Below are 16,684 nucleotides of genomic sequence, written 5' to 3'. Positions count from 1 at the left end.
AAAGACATATATATGATATATATGTACGAAAGATTGGAACTAAATTGAGCAGCATGTTTTAAGAGTGCTGATTCAGATTTCCTGCTCACTTATAGATTCATATTTCTTGCTTGGCCACAGGACATACTAATGTCCTTTCCTACGATCTGGCCATTTACTAGATCACTCTAGGCCCATTGGGCATGTTTTATCATTAGGCCTAAATAACAGCGAAACAGGATTACTTGTGACAGGAGACAGTTCCAGTTTTTCATGAATGTTTACAATTCATTAAAATATGTGGGGGAAGAGGCTTCATTTAATCCAAGAGCAGTGAAATAAACATGTTAAGAACATCTAAATAATTTCAATATATTCATTTTTGTGTTGGGGGAGGACAGTCATTTAGAGTCCCAGACTCTGATATCTCCCATACTCTCAGACCCTATAGCAGCAGTGTGAAGGTGTTAAAATCCAGCACACCTGTTCTCTGCAAAGCAGTTATGGTAGTGATAGGGTGGTATTGGGGTGTGGGTTGTATATGTGAAGAATCAGGTTCTGTGACTTTAAAAAAGTATAATTACCTACATGGCAGGGAAAAAAATTGAAACATTTAAAGAGAAAAAATGGTGCAGGGAAAAAACATTCTAGGAAAAAACACCTAATAATCTAAATAAACTAGATGACTCATCATCTTTTGTTCCTTTTAATTCTGGGAGTATCCTGGTTGGAGCAAACGAATAAAAATAAGAAATAAAATATTGTTCAGTTATGAATGGGACAAAAAGGGATTTCCATAGTATTCTTTAAATGGTTGGGGCGCCTGGGTGGCGCAGTCGGTTGGGCGTCCGACTTCAGCCAGGTCACGATCTCGCGGTCCGTGAGTTCGAGCCCCGCGTCAGGCTCTGGGCTGACGGCTCGGAGCCTGGAGCCTGCTTCCGATTCTGTCTCCCTCTCTCTCTGCCTCTCCCCCGTTCATGCTCTGTCTCTCTCTGTCCCAAAAATAAATAAAAAACGTTGAAAAAAAATTAAAAAAAAAAAAATGGCAACGATAACTTTTTCTGAAGATAGATGGATACTTGTAAGGTTACAGCTGGGATAGATCATGTTCAGGGATAGTTTTGGAAAATAAAAAGCTGATATTTTAAATAAATACAAAATTGGAAGATTAAAAAAGGAAATGATTGGTTGTGTTTTGCTGCAAGAAAGAATAATTCTAAGAATGCTTTTTCTTTTGTCTATCTACCATCTACTTCCTATGAATTAAATATATGAATGTCTTCTTCAGAACATTGGAATGCCACCTTTTAGAATAATTTCCATTTTTTGGTAAAGGTGTATAAATAAAGACATGTTTGGGCTATGCTTGAGAAGGCAGGAAAGATTTGGCTGTATTGAAATTTATATCCAGCTATAAATCCAGTATCTTTACCTCTTGATTTTTAAAGGCAGTGGTGAAAGGGAGCACAGCATGTGGTGAATTATGAATGAAGACATGAAAGGATTTCTTGGTCTGATGTGAAGCCAGTTCCTCCCCCACCACACTCTGTTTCTGGAGTTGTCTTGAGTCCATTATAAATATGACTCTAGTGAACCATACAAATATCTCCTTTGGAGTGTTATGCACAGTGTTAATATGTAGTCTATCCCTGAGATGCTTTTGTGCAAATAAGAAGTGCTACTTAATAAAAATCAGTGTGTGCAAGGGTACAAACTAAATATCAAACCTTCAAAGCGTCTTCATGACAGAGATTACCAATTCTGGCTCTAATTCATTATTTATATAGCAAAAGCATGTGAGAGTATGTGTGAGCAGCAGTAGAGGAGTGGGGAGAATCTTCCTGTTCACATCAAAGGTGTTAGGATACCAGGGACTGTTATCAGGATTCCTTTTTGAAAAGGAGTCTCCAAGACTTTGGGGGAAAGCTAGCTAACTAACTCTCCAACTAACTAACAGCAGTGAAGGGATTCCCTGAACTGGACACTTGTGCTGTGAGTACCCTTCTAAATATATGTTATACTTAACAAAGTTTACATTAAAAAATAGTGGTGAGTGCTTCGGGATTAACAGGCACCTAGGCCACTTGGATTAAGGCACTTAATTGAGAAAGACAATTATTGACTGCTAGTGTCTGGTGAAAATAGGTAGGCAACTCAGGTGGAGATAGCTGACAACTGGTCCTAAAGCTTGGGGTCTGGTTTGCTACTGGGGAGAAATGGTTTTGAGAACATCATGTATAAATATTCTCCAACACTGCTCTGTATGAATGTGTCCCATGTAACACCAGGAAGGGGACTGTAAACATTGAAATAGCAATTGGCTCTTTAGTTGCCAAACAAATACTTTTACGTGTCGGGATGGATCCTTGTGTGCTGGAAAGAGAAATTTATCAAAGGTGAGATATCAGAATTAGTTAAAAAGTGGGCCAGCAATAGTAGAAGCATGGCTGCCAGGAGAAGAGAATGGAAGTGACAGCAGCAAACACAGAGGATATAATCCAAGGAGAAAATGATCCCTGTAGGACTCAGTGAGACAGAGAAGCTTTCAGGATTTGAAAGAATAATTCAGAGCTCAATATTCAAATGCCACTAGGATTCTTACCTACACACTTGATTGTCCCTGTAACTTCCTCCTCCTCAGAATAGCCCTTCTCCTACAAGTGACCTGGGAAAACAGGGATTATATTCCAGTTGCCATTTTGATTGTCATCAAATCTTGGTTGTTTCCTGATTGGAATGATTTCAGAAAATAAGGTTTATATTTTAAATTAAAATAGCCAGAGTGGGTGGGGTGGACTTTATTTAAAATATGTACATGTTTAATAAATATATTTATAATTTAATGTATTTATTTAGGGTATTGTGCTAAGTGTTGAGTGGAGTACCAAGAAGTTAAGACTCAGTCTTCTCTCGCAAGAAATCTAGTGAAAGAACTGATAAGTAGTCATCTGTTTCCAGATTTTCACATCCAGGATTGGGTGGTGGTTCGTGTGGTAAATTATTCAAGATAGGCTAACTGGTGTAAAAACAAAACAAAACAATTCCCAGATTGAGCTACTTACATGTCATATTTTATTGCAGGTCAGTGGAGGTGAAAGGATCATTTACACTCTTTCTATTCCATGCCTCTTACATCACAAAGGGCCTTGGAGTCTTCTATGGGATCCTCTGCATCTGAGCTTCGGTTAGGGTCAGGCCTGGAAGATTTTTATACAGTCTAAGCCTGAATGTCACTTCACTTCATTCTAATGGCCTCACGACCCACTGATTACAAGGAGGTCTGAGAAATGCCGTCTTTCTGCATTCCCAGAGGGAAACAAAGTGGGGTCTAGATGGCATACAACATAGTCTTGTGCCATCAGAAGGGATCTCTCAGGCTTATTTTTTCTAATTTCTGAGAGTTTGAATTGGATTTGCTCTTCAGCCATTAAATTTCCCACCTTTTAATAGGAAATAGAAGCAGGGAAGACAACACTTATCAAATATCTACTGTACATATACATGAAATCAATTAGCCCTTAACCAATCTACTGAGATGGATATGGTTCTGGGTTACATATGTAGTTGCTGAGGCTGGGAGAGGGTAGGCAGCTTGTTCAAGGACACTAGCTAGAGATCAGTGGAAGAAGTGTTTAGATCTGCATGTCTGTTTCCAAGGCATTTATTCTTCTATTATCTCTGAAGTAGGAAGTTTAGCTAAGGAACAAATACTTGTTGAATTAATTAAAAAGATAAAAGAATTAAGTTACGAAAAAAGGCAAAAGTAAGCAATGAAGAAAAAATTTTAAGAAACATTTATGGGGTTTAATAATTTTTTTTTTAAGTAAATGTATGCTTAGAATTATAAGAAAAAGGTGCTCAGCACTTAGCTGTTGTCCCACCCTTCAACTAAACCTAGGGAGCAGTGACTAGTTCGTTCTTTCTTTCTTTCTTTCTTTCTTTCTTTCTTTCTTTCCTTGTTTCTTTCTTTATTTCTTTTCTTTTTTTTTTTTTTTACCATTCATTCAGCAACTATTTAATGGAAGCTTAGCATGTATGCATCATGAGGATCAGGGATGAAGAAGACAAACATAATTCTTTCTTTCACAAAGCGAGCATACACACACATAAGCCTTAAACACCACTCTCATGTAGCTTTTGTTGGGTTTGGGCAGCCCTTTCTCTTTAGGTGCTGCACTTGAAATCTGCTGATCAACATCTTTGTTCTTTCAAAGCAGAGGGGAGACGTCCTTCTTAGAAAGTAGTGTTTTGAGAATTCTCTCTGTGTGGAAGCACAGTAATAAGAGACTTGTTCTGTATTCCTGAATGCTTCCAAACAGCAGTCTGCTTTTCTAGAAATTGTTGGATGGCTTCTCCCAGGCACAGGGGGGAGCTCAACATTTAAGAATCCTACCCCAAAGCGTCTTTGGAATGGAGTGGTTAAATTGGTTCTTGAAGGTTGAAATGTATCTTTTCAGCTCTGCAAAATCAGCTTCCTTCATGCTTGTATTCTTCCTTTTCAACCAAATGCTGTGATTTTGTACTTGCCAAATTGATCTGTGGCAGAAAGGAGACTCCCAAAAGCTGGAGATAAAGAGGAGGAAATGTCAGGTGCTAGCCAGATTTTTTTCATTAACTCTGCAGCCGGGGAGTCCCTGAGTAAAAACCATACAAGTTAAACTCAGCATTATAGAAGAATTGTCATTATTTGTTTTAAAGCTAAGATTCTAATTATAATTTTAATACATATTGACATACTAAAATAATCTATAGTACAATTAATTTTTAAATCAGGTTATATTTAATGTGTTCAGTAGCTGGTGTAGATGATCCTTCTAGATACAGACTCTCTTCCTGAAGTTTTCTAAAATGTCAGTTTGGAAAAGCACTTTCTTGTATTTAAATTCTCTGTCACTTTCAAAAATTATTAAATCCCAGCAGTGTTTCTTGAATTTTTCCCAGAAATACTCACTTTGTCTTGTTGTATAGTTAAATTATTGTTTCTTTTTCAATCATTCAACAAATAATCATTCAGCATCTCCTGTGTAGCAGTTCCTGTACTAGGTGCTTTGGAACCATCTATGAGCCAACTGGTAAAAGTCCTTGCCCTTTACCTGAGTTCTAGCAGAAGGAGATAGACAATAAACAATAAGTGTATTAGGTAGATGATGTCGTTCACTTATTTGGGCATAAGCCTCCTTCATTGAAAAGGTGACTTTAGAACTAAGACTTGAAGGAGATGAGGAAGTATCCCAGTGGAAACCTCGAGGGAGAGACTTCCAGACAGCAAGAGCACTCATTGCAAAGGCCCTGAGGCAGGAGTATGCTTGGCATACTTGAGGAACAGTGAGGAGTTGAGTGCCCAGAGCAGAGAGAGCCAGGGGAGAGGAGTTCAGAGTGGTACTGTGGGCCAGATGGAGGGTGGGGTGGGTGTAGGCTATTGTAAAGACCTGGGCTTTTGTGCTGAAGGGGATGAGGACTCACTGCAAGTTTTTGACCATAGTAGGAACATGATCTTTCCCTATTTTCCTCTGTTCTTATACTTATTTGCTTTTGGGCATTTTTGTAATATTTATAATAGTGTTATTAGTAGGCTCTAGTCATGAGTATATTCAAATTTTTATCTGGTATGTTGCCTACAAAATGCAAAATCAGATACTGCAACAGCTTAGTTATATAAGCAAACAATACTCTATTTGTGGATTCTAAGTGGCCAGGGGATTTCTGTATTCTGATTGGTTGACTTTGTGACTCAGTCAGTCCAAATATCATCCCTGATGCAACTTTTTAGAGTGCAGATTTTAGTAACCAATCTTACAGTGAAGCAATGTCTGCATATTTTATAACTTATTAGATTCTATTTTTTTCTAGATGGATCTCTGAACATTTACATTTTAATAAACTTCCCCCAGAAGAATACATTCTTCCTGCACACAGTGGCTCCCTTACATGTTTGAAAATATGAGCAAGCTTATATTTTGTATTTTATGCCCACTTCCCTTCTGTGAATGAAGTATGTGACTTCACGTTCTGTATTTTCCAGTTAGGTTCAGAGGGTGTTTTTGGATCTTGCCTCAGGCCCACGGACTAGAGAGGCTGTGGCCTGGTTCACCTCATGGTAATGGCTAGTAGTAATGTGTGTGGATGGATGTACTCCTGACCTGGAGCCCTGGGCCCATCTAAGGAGAGAAGTGTTATTTAATATAATTTTGTTTGCATATAAAGAGCCAAATGATTGGAGTATTGAATTAGTTGTTAGATATTTCTACTAATGGAAGCAATTTTATTTTGGCAGCTGGTGAGGTAAAGGGGTATAGGGGAGGAAAAAGTTTTTCCCTATCCTCTTAGGATAACTGGCTGAGTCCGAAAAGTAAACTGATACAGACAGATTAATAGGAAAAATGCATACACATTTATTAACTTTTTACATGTATATGGAAGCCTTCACAAGAGGCTGAGGCCTGGAAGAAACCACAGAAGCAGGAGGCTTTTATACCTTTGAGACAAAGAAGCAATAAATTGGTGAAGGATTGGGGCACCTGGGTGGCTCAGTCAGTTGAGCGTCAACTTTGGCTCAGGTCATGATCTCACGGCTCATGTGTTTGAGCCTTGCACTGGGCTTTGTGATGACAGCTCAGAGCTTGGAGCCTGCTTCGGATTCTGTGTCTCCCTCTCTCTCTGCCCTCCCCCTCTCACATTCTATCTCAAAAATGAATAAACATTAAAAAAAATTTTTTTTTTAATTGGTGAAGGATTGACAAGGCAAAGGAGTTTGGGCTTAGGGTAGTGGTACTGGGGCTAGTAGGTCTTATCTTCCTTAAGTAGGGTTAATTTAATAAAATTTGTTTGCAGATTCCTCTGGTGCTATCTATGAGCTAATGAGAGTTTGTCTTTAGTAAAATAATTTATTTTCTGCCTTTAGGTAGAAAACAGGGAGTTTTTTCCCTAGGTTTACTGCTTAATTGCCTTTTATTCAAATTGCCTTTAATTAAAGCAGCATATTTTAAGGTGGCATATTCTGGTTACCTTTGGTAGGTTGCTGACAATCTCTGTAAAACCTAAGAAAAAGGGTAAGAGAAGCCTCAGTCTACCCATCTGCAGGCCTTAGGCCAGAGGCAGGGAAGGAATCCTTGAATCTTCCATATGGTTCAAGCCCCTCACCAGGAGTAGGGGCTCCATCAAGGCTCAAAGGTGGTGAGATGATTCAAACTCCTTAGCCTTGTCCTCTATGCAGAGAGAAAGTAAGGGTTCTGAGAAAGAGCATGGGAGGGACACTTAACCCAGATTTACAAAGCAAGGGGCAGATAAGGCTTTCCAGATGAAGTGAAATTGGAATTGAGGCCCAGCAGGGTAAATAGAAGTTAGCAAATCATGAGAAGACAGAAGAAGAGGAGAGGGAAGAGGAGGAGGAGGAGAGGACGATCTCGAACAACAAGAAGAGAGCTTAAAGAGTGGGGTTGGGAGTTGAGTAGTGGGTCAGGGAAGAATGAAGACTCATTAGAGGAACTACAAGGATTTTGGCATGGATGAGTCATAGAATGCATTTGGGAAGAAGAGAAGAAGCTAGAGAGTTAGGCAGAAGCCATAGAGGTAGGGTCTTAAAGGCCATGGTGAGTTTCTAGTTTATTATAAAAATATCAGGGAACCTTGCTGGGGTTTTAAGCAGTGGAATGATATGTTTATGTTTGCATTTGAGAAAGGCCATCCTGATAATAGAATAGATTAGAAAGAAACAAGAGTGTGGGGGGAGGGAGGGGATGGGGAGAGAAGGGACCATTGCCATTAATTCAAGTGAAAGAAGATGCTGATGGCTAGAGCTACTCGGATGGCAATGGTTATGAAGAAAAACAGATGTGTCTGAGAAAGAGTTATGTAGTAGCTTTCATTGACAGGACTTGTGACAGACTGGTGTTGGAAGCTAATGATACCATTTAACATAATGGTAAGGAATAGGATTGAAATAAAGATCACAGAGAAGATCCTCTTTGTAGGTTAATATGGAACACACACTGTTCATATCACATCTGGGTTTGGCAACCCTATAAAACCACTGCCCAACTTGGTCTTCATGATGACCACATTCATAGAAGCAGCGTGTCTAATAGACAGCTACCCTCTCTTCTTGTCTTCCTCCTTTGCCTTTTACCTGATAACCCTCTAAATTTTTGTCCCAACTCTCATCACTTTAAAAGGAACAGCCCTGGAATGCCAATCTCATGGTGGGATTGAGTTTCAGCAGGAGACTTGACCTGTAGCCTCTGGCAGCACCTTGCTTTGGCTCTTGGATAAGAACCCTAGACAAGAATGTGCTGTAGTTTATTTGGGCATCACCTGATTTTTGAATTAGCCAAGGAACGCCATTGCCTCAGCAATTTGCAGAGAAAAGCAGATTGTTACTAACTTGTCACCATTCAACCTCTAAATCTGCCAAACTTGCCTTGATCTGGACTAGATGTGATTCCATCCCTTAGGCTAATTTTGGGGACAAGAGCCCTGGAGTGGTGGGGAAGAGAAAGTTGTGTGGAAGTTTGAGGGGCAAGTCCTATCAGATAATCTCTCTAGAGATGATGTTCTTCTCTGAAGAAGATTTTTCTTCTTTTTTAACACATACTCTCCATCTCCTCTAATTGTAAAGTCATGCAATCCACAGATGTTGGCTTGGCAAGTGTGTCCACGCAGTCAGAAAAGCGAAGCAGCAGAAGGTTCAGTGTGCCAGGTACCAGGGCATGAGTTTTCAAGGAAGTGGTACCTTCCCAGTGCAATGGTCAATAGTCAAAACATTTTACCCCCTCTCCTCCTTTTTTCTTTGGAGGGTTAGAGAAGGGCTGGGGGGGAGGGGATGTTGGGTTGGACTGGGGAAGAACCACAAAGGTGTTTTTCTGTAGAACAGATGAGGTCTCTGTACCGTATCTTGTGTTTAGTTTGGTTTTTATGGGTCCACAATTGAAATACACAAAAGCTAGGTGCCAAAAGGATTGAAAAGTCATTTGGAATAAGGATAGGAGCTGAACATGACCTCATGGGAAGAATGTCGCTCAGTGGAGACAAGTGGGAAACTTACATAGATGTGGGGGGCTGACACATTGTTCGCTTTCCAGAGAAGGGTTGGTCAGGGGCAGCATGCCAAATGCTGGTAAAAATGTTCTGAAGGGCAAACCTTACATGGCCTGGACATTTGGAATTTTTTGTTGGCTTCTTTAAACTGCTATATTTTCCAACTCTTTGGGCATACGAAAGCTCTCTTCATTCCCTTGCAGGCTATTAATTTCCTAATATGTAGGTCTTTGTCTCATTGACTAAATCCAAGCCAAAGTTAAGCAAATGAGATATTTATTATCTCACAATTCTGTGAAGATTGGAATTACACTGCCACAAGCCAGAAAACTACCAGAAGGGAGGAAAGAGGCCAGGAACAGATCCCCAACACCTTCAGAGGAAACATGGCTCCACTGACACCTTTGTCTCAAACTTCTAGTCTCCAGAACTGTGAGACAATACATTTTTGGTGTTGAAGCCATTCATTTTGAGATACTTTGTTACAGCAGCCCTAGGAGACTAACACACCATCTGAGCCCCTTGAACAAATTGAGTGTGAGAATCTATGCTTCTAGTGCGTTCTCTCACTGCCTCTTTTGCAAATGTTTCTTCCTAGAGCGTGAAGATACTAGCTCAGATGGAGTCTGTTTAGAGTATCATTCCCAGTGGTTATGTTTCTGTGTGCACTCGGTGTTTGTGGTTGAGGTGAACTTTGCTGAGTTATATGAATCAAAGTGTTTCAAAATGGACCTCCACATGAACTCTGGATGTCCTTTATCTTTGAATCAAGAAAAAAAGTTCTTAAAATGATTTGAAAAAAAAAAAGACTTTTACATTTTAGATGGATTTCAAGGAATTAAATGTTTCCCACATTAAATATCTGTTAGAATGAGTATAATTGGACAACTTCAGATAAGACATTTACCTGAGTTACATATCTTAAAAATGGTGGTAACAACAGTTTCCTACTTGCATCAAAGAGTTGCTTAAAAAAAAAAATAGTGTGAAAGCCCACTATGAACTATAAAATACTATACACTTTTGTTGACATAAACTAAATTCATGATTATTGTTTTATTTATAATTTGCACTCTACATTCATTTAAAATATATTTGAGACATAATGAAATACAGATAATTAAAATAGAAAATAAAATACAAAATCATCTAGGGGAAAGAGAACACAAATATGCCTCAAATCCTAAACTAAAATAGTGTGGTAGAAACTGCCTTAGCAAACACCCAGACTACAATTCCCAGTTTTCTTTGTAGTCAGATGTGGTCATATGATTTGGTTCTAGCCAGTGGGTCCTAGTGAATGGAAGTGATCTGTGCCACTTCCTGATCTGACTCATAAAGGCTTCCATGGTGTTTCTTTATGCCATAACCCATTCACAAAGGGTGGAATGGTGACCCGAATACCAGAGTGATTTCGGAAGCCATATATTGCATATGACACAGATCTGTTAGCCTAGAACAACTGTGAGCAGCAGATAGACCCTTTCTCTTCTCCAAAGGCAACCAGAAATACCTGCCCTAGGCTGCTCTCTGAGTGTCTAATGAACCTCTGCTGTCATTGTATTTTGGACCTGTCATTTTATAGTAGTTTAGTCTAACTAATACATACAGTTACTATATCTGAGTGTTAAATTTAGTTCACTTAGTTCATTTTTCAGGTTATCATCTTTCTCTGTTAATCCTTCCGTGTCTCCAGATTGCCTTCACAATTAAATTCAAAATCCTTAACATGGTTCACAAAACATGTTCTGATTTCTCCCTACTTCTCCATAGTGTTTCTTGCTACTCTTTATTTTGCAGATAATTCTCCAATGAAACAGAAAAACTTGCCTTTCCTCTAACATTCTCATTTTTGTGTTTCTTGCTCTTCCTGAACTGCTTTCTCTTTTTCCTGCCTAGTTTTAGATGATCTCAACTCTCACCTGTGGAAAGCCTTTCTTAATTCTCCCACTCTTCTGACTAAATATTTATCTTATAGTTTCCCACAGCACTCCATCTGTTCTATTAAGACTTACTTTCCTCTATTGTAATCATTGGTTTGATTTAGGGACCTGTCAACTGACCTAGAGTTCATTGATGGCAGAAGACTTTCTTTGAGACATCTTTGTATCCCTAGTTTCTACCAGAGTACCTGAAATGTTTTTCAAATAAGTAAGCAAATTATTTCAGTGCTATTTATTGAGTGCTTCACATGTGTCAGGCCCTTTAAGTGCTGGGGATCCAAAAAATGACAAGGCCTCTGCCTTCATGGAGATCACAGTCTAGTAGAGGAGACAGACATCAATCAAATAATCAAACAAAAAATGTACAACCTTGGTAATGCTGTACATATGCATATATCAGCCATTAATAACGTTCCAGTCTGACTTCTCAGCACTTGAGTACAAGAAATTTAAGATTTGGCACTCAAAATTATTGCAGTTTGAAAACATGTAAAATTATTGAATCCTATAAATATTAATCAGACCTATCACATATTGAGCTTTTTTTATGGGTGAGGCACTTCAAAAAGATGATCACATTAAGATCTTCTTGAATTCTCAGGAAAACCCTATCAGTTGTAGACTATTATTACAGAGAATGAATTTATAATTATGGTCTCTAGACCAAACACAAAATCAGAACCATCTACCTAAAAGTGCCATCAGGCATGGCTTGGGGAATTAGTTTTTGGCCATGCCTTGTACCAAGCTCTGATCATGGTATTGATCTACAACTTGCTCTTCCTCACAGAAGAAAGTAAAAAGTGAGATGCTTCTTAGATCTGGTGAAATTTCAACTTCAAATCATGGGCATCTAATGTATTCCTGTGAGCTCTTAGGGAAGCCTGAGAAAGTATACCTCCTGGTGAGGGTTTACTGCATGTTTTTTCCCCTCACCTTTCTTTTCTTTTTTTCCACTGTTTCCATACAATCATCCCCATTTTTCAGATAGAGAGTTGGGGATTAGTGAGATAACAAGTGCTATGTCCAGAGGTGTGATGTGATTTGCCTAAATTCAGGTATGAAAAGTAAAGAAAACTCTGTTTTCATAGATAGATAGATAGATAGATAGATAGATAGATAGATAGATAGATGGCTTATACAGACAGAAGAAAATACATAGGTTTATAATTTTAGCTATTTAAAAAAGGAAGCACTCAGATTTTTCAGGTAGTACATTTCTGGCCTTTGATTGTAGAAGAAATTGGAATTTTATGATCATTCATTCATTCCTTCATTCACATATGGGAGTAAAAATGTTCCATAGGGACACTGTCCTTGCTCTGGAGGAGAATGAAAGAGATACACAAGCAAATATAGGAAAAATACTGATTTCTGTGATAGAACAGCTGTTACATATTATGAACATGTAAAGAAGGTGGTAGCTATATTTCCATGCATGGTCAGGAACAGTCTGAGGAGGTGACATTGTCCCCTTGGTTTGAGTAGAAATTCATGAAACAGAGAGAGAGAGAGAGAGAAAGTATATACAGGGAAGAAGTACATAGTGTGCAAGAGCTTGGAGATATTACAGGGAACATAGGAAAAGAGCAAAGAGTTCAGTTTGCTTGTTATAGAGGATACTAGGAGTGTGGCAGTGGTGAGAGTGACTGGGGGAAAGGTAGACTAAATCATGGAAAGCTTTGTAGACTATTACAGGACTAGAAGTTAAGATATTATCTTATGTAAAATATAAAATGTGAGGTTAATGAAGACATTTAAGACAGGGAAAGGACATAAACATATTGGTGTTTTCAAATGGTAACAGTGCAGATAGGAAAGAAGAATTGCTTTGAGAAATATCTTTTCAAGAAAAATTTAGGAGATAGAAATTATCTTATCGGAGATAGAACTGATAGCAAAAATTATTTAGGTGAGAGGAAGGACTGGAGCTGTGCTTTCCCATAGGATAGCCACATAAGGCTTTTTAAATTTAAATTACATTAAATGCAGTGAAAATTCATCTCCTCAGCCACTAGCCACATTCCACGTGCTCTAATACCATGAGTGTCTTGGACACAATATTGGACAGCACAGACACAGAACATTACCATAATTACGGAAAGTTCTTTTTTTTGTTTGTTTAGTAGAAATTTCTATTGGACAACACAGGACTAAAATATCACTCTGTTTTAAGTTTGGGTAGTGAATGACAATGGCACTTATCAAAATAGGGAATATAAGAAAGTTTGAAAGGGAAAAAAAGGACTTCCATTTGGATACAATGTGTCTGAGATACTGTTGGACATCCAGGTGAAAATGTCAAGCAAGCCGTTATTAGATCTGGTACTCAGGAGAGGCAAGTTTAGAGACAGATAGATATCAGAGTCTTCAACTTACAGGCTGAAGCCATGGAAGTGGTATGAGAAGAGGACCAGGAATACCCCATAGGTCTTCCTCACTTAAAGGGAAGCAGAGAAATAGTAGTACAGTATGAAAAGTGATCCAAAGAAGAGCAATCTGAAAAGCCCAGAGAAGAATTCTGATAGAGTGATAAAGTTAGTAATGAAAATAAATAAATAAAATTAAAAATTAAAAAAAGTGTAGACTCTGAATATTCTTTACCTGTAAGTAGGAGTGGGTGGAATTGAAAAGACTTAAATGGCCTTGGAGTAAAGGTGTAATTACTGAGCCAAATGTCAGAGACAGTGGAAGGAAAGATGGGTGAATCTTGAAAAGGGAAAAAGATTACTTCTGTTTCCCAGAGCCAGGGTGGAAGGAGAGAATGATTAATAGTTGCGGGTGGAGGTAGAGAAATTTGGAACTGTTCACATCCTAGTTTTGTAACTAATGTTTCAAGTATGATTTATAGACTATACAGAAACATTATGTATATGGCTAATGTTGAACCTTGACAAAAGCCAAAGGCATGTCAACTCAATTCATAAGATTTTGCATCGGAGGAAGCTAATGAAGTCTAAATGGACAATTTTCCAGACTGGGATGATTTATAGTAAATCCATTAAGTAGCTTCTGATAGGTCTGTGTCTAAATTGGACTTCTGTAGAGCAGGTTAATAATCAGCTCAGAGTTGAATTTTGTGGTAAATATGCTCCAAGAAAGACAAAATGAATAAATGAATGAATCTACTTTACACATCAGAATCAAACTTCAGAGTACGAAATACAGAAAATAAAAAGAAAACCTAAAACACTAACAGAGAAGAGAAAACATTAACTACAAGGGTACGTAATTAGATTGGCAACAGGCTTCTTAGTGGCAACAATAGAAGACCTAAGAAAGAAGGGAAATATCTTTAAAGAAAACATAGTTGCCAATCTAGTATACCCAACTAAACTATGATTCAAGGGCAAAGATAAAATGAAAACATTGAAGAGTAATCCTGAAAGAATTTACTAGTTATAGATTCTCATGGAAAAAATTAAGGACACACTTTAGGAATAAAACTTTTTAATGTACAGAAGGAAAGAATGAGAAGCAAGAGGCAATGTGATAAAAAGAAATGGGTATGCATGGCAATATCTAAATAATCACTAACTCTGTAAATAATAAAAATAGAACTGATTAGCTTGGAGATAAAACATATATGGAGGTAAAATACTGACAATAATGTATAAAACAGGAATGTGAGTAGAGTGAAAAGTTCAGCAGAACTTTTACTTACTCAGGAAGAAGAGAGTTAAATTGTTTCAGATTTTAAGTCAAATTATGCATGTGAAAATTATAAGGGTAACCGTTCAAGTTATAGAATATATAAAATTCAAATAACTCAAAATCTGAAAACAAAAAAAGATCAAACTTAAGCCAAGCAAGAGAATAGAAAAAAAGAATTATAGGGAATTTTTTCATATTGCCCCTATTGGCTCTGATCGATCTATCTATCTATCTATCTATCTACCTACTATTTATTTATGAGAGAGCTGCAAGTGAGTGAGGGGCAGAAATAGAGAGAGAGAATCCCATGAGGTGCAGTGAGAGAGGGAGAGAAAGAGGGAGCGAGAGTGCGGAGTCCAAGCTCACCTGAAGTGGGGCTCAAACTCACAAACTGAGATCATGACCTGAACCAAAGTCGGATGCTTGACCAACTGAGCCACACAGGCACCCTGGCTCTTTTTTAATTTTAATTTAAAAATGTTTCACTATCAATTGTGAATGTTTTTGAGTCTATGGGTTTAAGAAAAAGGGAAAATATGCAGTTTTCCTCCAAATCTATGACATGCCAACCAACATAGTGCTACATGTTAGTGTTACATAGTGTCATTTTGGTGGTGAAATGACTGTATGCATAGCAATTCTAGCAGAAATAGGAGAAAGCTATTAGAACTAAAGAGTTTAGCAAAGTTTTAGATATATGACCTATTTATAAAAATCAGTAGTATTTCTCTATGCAATTATCAACTAGAAAATATAACTGAAATGAGATGTTATTTATAATATCACCACAAATGAATAAATTTCTACAAATCAATCTAGAAAAGAAAGCCAATATCTTTGTGGAGAAATATTCAAAGCTCCATTAAAAACATAAAAGACACTTTGAATAAATGGATAGGCTGATTTAATGTAGTACAGATGTCACTTTTCCTCAAACAAATCTACAAACTCAATACAATTCCAGTCAAAATTCCATTTATATTTTTTTGAAGAACTTGAAAAACTGTATAAAATCTAGGAAAATAAAAGTCTATGAATAGCTAAGCCACATTTGAAAAAGAAAAGAAAGGATTTACTACATCAGATATTAAGACACTTGACAATTATGTGGTTTAAAGTTGTTAAAAAATTATTGGTTATGGAACAAAGAGTGGAATGGAATAAAGACTCATAAATTGAACTTTGAATATGGGAAACATACAGCTGACAGGTAAAGTGACATAATAAAAAAAAAAAGATGTAAGAACAGATTATTTTAGTGTCACTGGAACATTCCTCATACAAGAAGAAATTTGGACCCCTATTTTATACTGTATAGGAGGCAGTTCTGCATAAATTAGAGACATCATTGTGAAGGTTAAAGATTCTAAATATAATAAAATATTTATTAAAAAACGACAACATCAATGACAAAACACAAACCCAATGAAAAATGCATTAAGGATATGAAAAGGCAGTATAAAGCGGGAAGTCTGAATGGCTAACAAATTCCCAAAGAGATCTCAAATGTAATCAAAGAAATTAAAGCCAACAGTGAGATGCTCTATTAAAGCTATCAGAATGGCAGACATTAGAAATGTGCATACCAAGTAGAGGTCAGGATATATAATGATAGATACTCTAATGTTCTCCTGTGGATGCATGCAGTGGTATGTTCATTGCTGTTACACCCTATGGTCTGGCAGGCTCTTGGTTGTTTATCCCAGAGAATTTCTTGCACATATCTATGAAGATCCATATAAGTAAATGTTAAAATATGAAATAATGTGTATGTTAGACCTGATGAAAGCATGAGATATTTGAAGAGAAGAGAAAGTAGGGCAGCAGGTTGGTGGGATGTCCACAAGTTTGTTATTTTTTCTTTTGGGTTTGAGTTTTGAGGACAGGCTATAAAACCATCTGGATAGGGATGGGGGAAGCACAGTGACTGGGCTATTTGTGCATATTTTTATGCAAAGCCTTGCCTTTGGCATGAGCCATATCTAACATGGTGAGAGAAGGAAATAAACACAGATGGAGGAAGGTGCCTAGAGGAATGAACCTGAGGTCTTGTGCCTGATTCCACACTGCAGGTC

The 16,684-nt window shown here is 37.7% G+C and overlaps 1 protein-coding gene and 1 long non-coding RNA gene across 8 annotated transcripts in view; one reads left to right on the top strand and one right to left on the bottom strand.

Moving 5' to 3' along the window:
• LOC132692445 (uncharacterized) overlaps positions 1 to 3,318 on the bottom strand; it is a 28,234-nt gene extending 24,916 nt beyond the window's left edge. For both annotated transcript variants that reach the window (XR_009616355.3, XR_009616354.1), the window contains exons 1-2: positions 3,042 to 3,318; positions 2,582 to 2,706 (exon numbers count right to left, since the gene is read on the bottom strand). This is a non-coding gene — a long non-coding RNA (uncharacterized LOC132692445). The remainder of the gene's footprint in view (positions 1 to 2,581; positions 2,707 to 3,041) is intronic.
• COX18 (cytochrome c oxidase assembly factor COX18) overlaps positions 1 to 16,684 on the top strand; it is an 80,748-nt gene that overhangs the window by 50,116 nt on the left and 13,948 nt on the right. Inside the window, exon 11 of one of the 6 annotated variants that reach the window (XR_013555245.2) lies at positions 2,836 to 3,025. The exons of the other annotated variants lie outside the window; for them this stretch is intronic. The gene's annotated coding sequence lies outside the window, so the exon portion shown is untranslated. Of the gene's footprint in view, positions 1 to 2,835; positions 3,026 to 16,684 lie in introns of those variants that run through there. 6 annotated transcript variants of the gene reach the window in all.

This window comes from Panthera onca, chromosome B1, assembly GCF_046562875.1.
Source record: "Panthera onca isolate mPanOnc1 chromosome B1, mPanOnc1 haplotype 2, whole genome shotgun sequence".
NCBI lineage: Eukaryota > Metazoa > Chordata > Mammalia > Carnivora > Felidae > Panthera > Panthera onca.
This window is presented reverse-complemented; position numbering and strand designations above follow the sequence as displayed.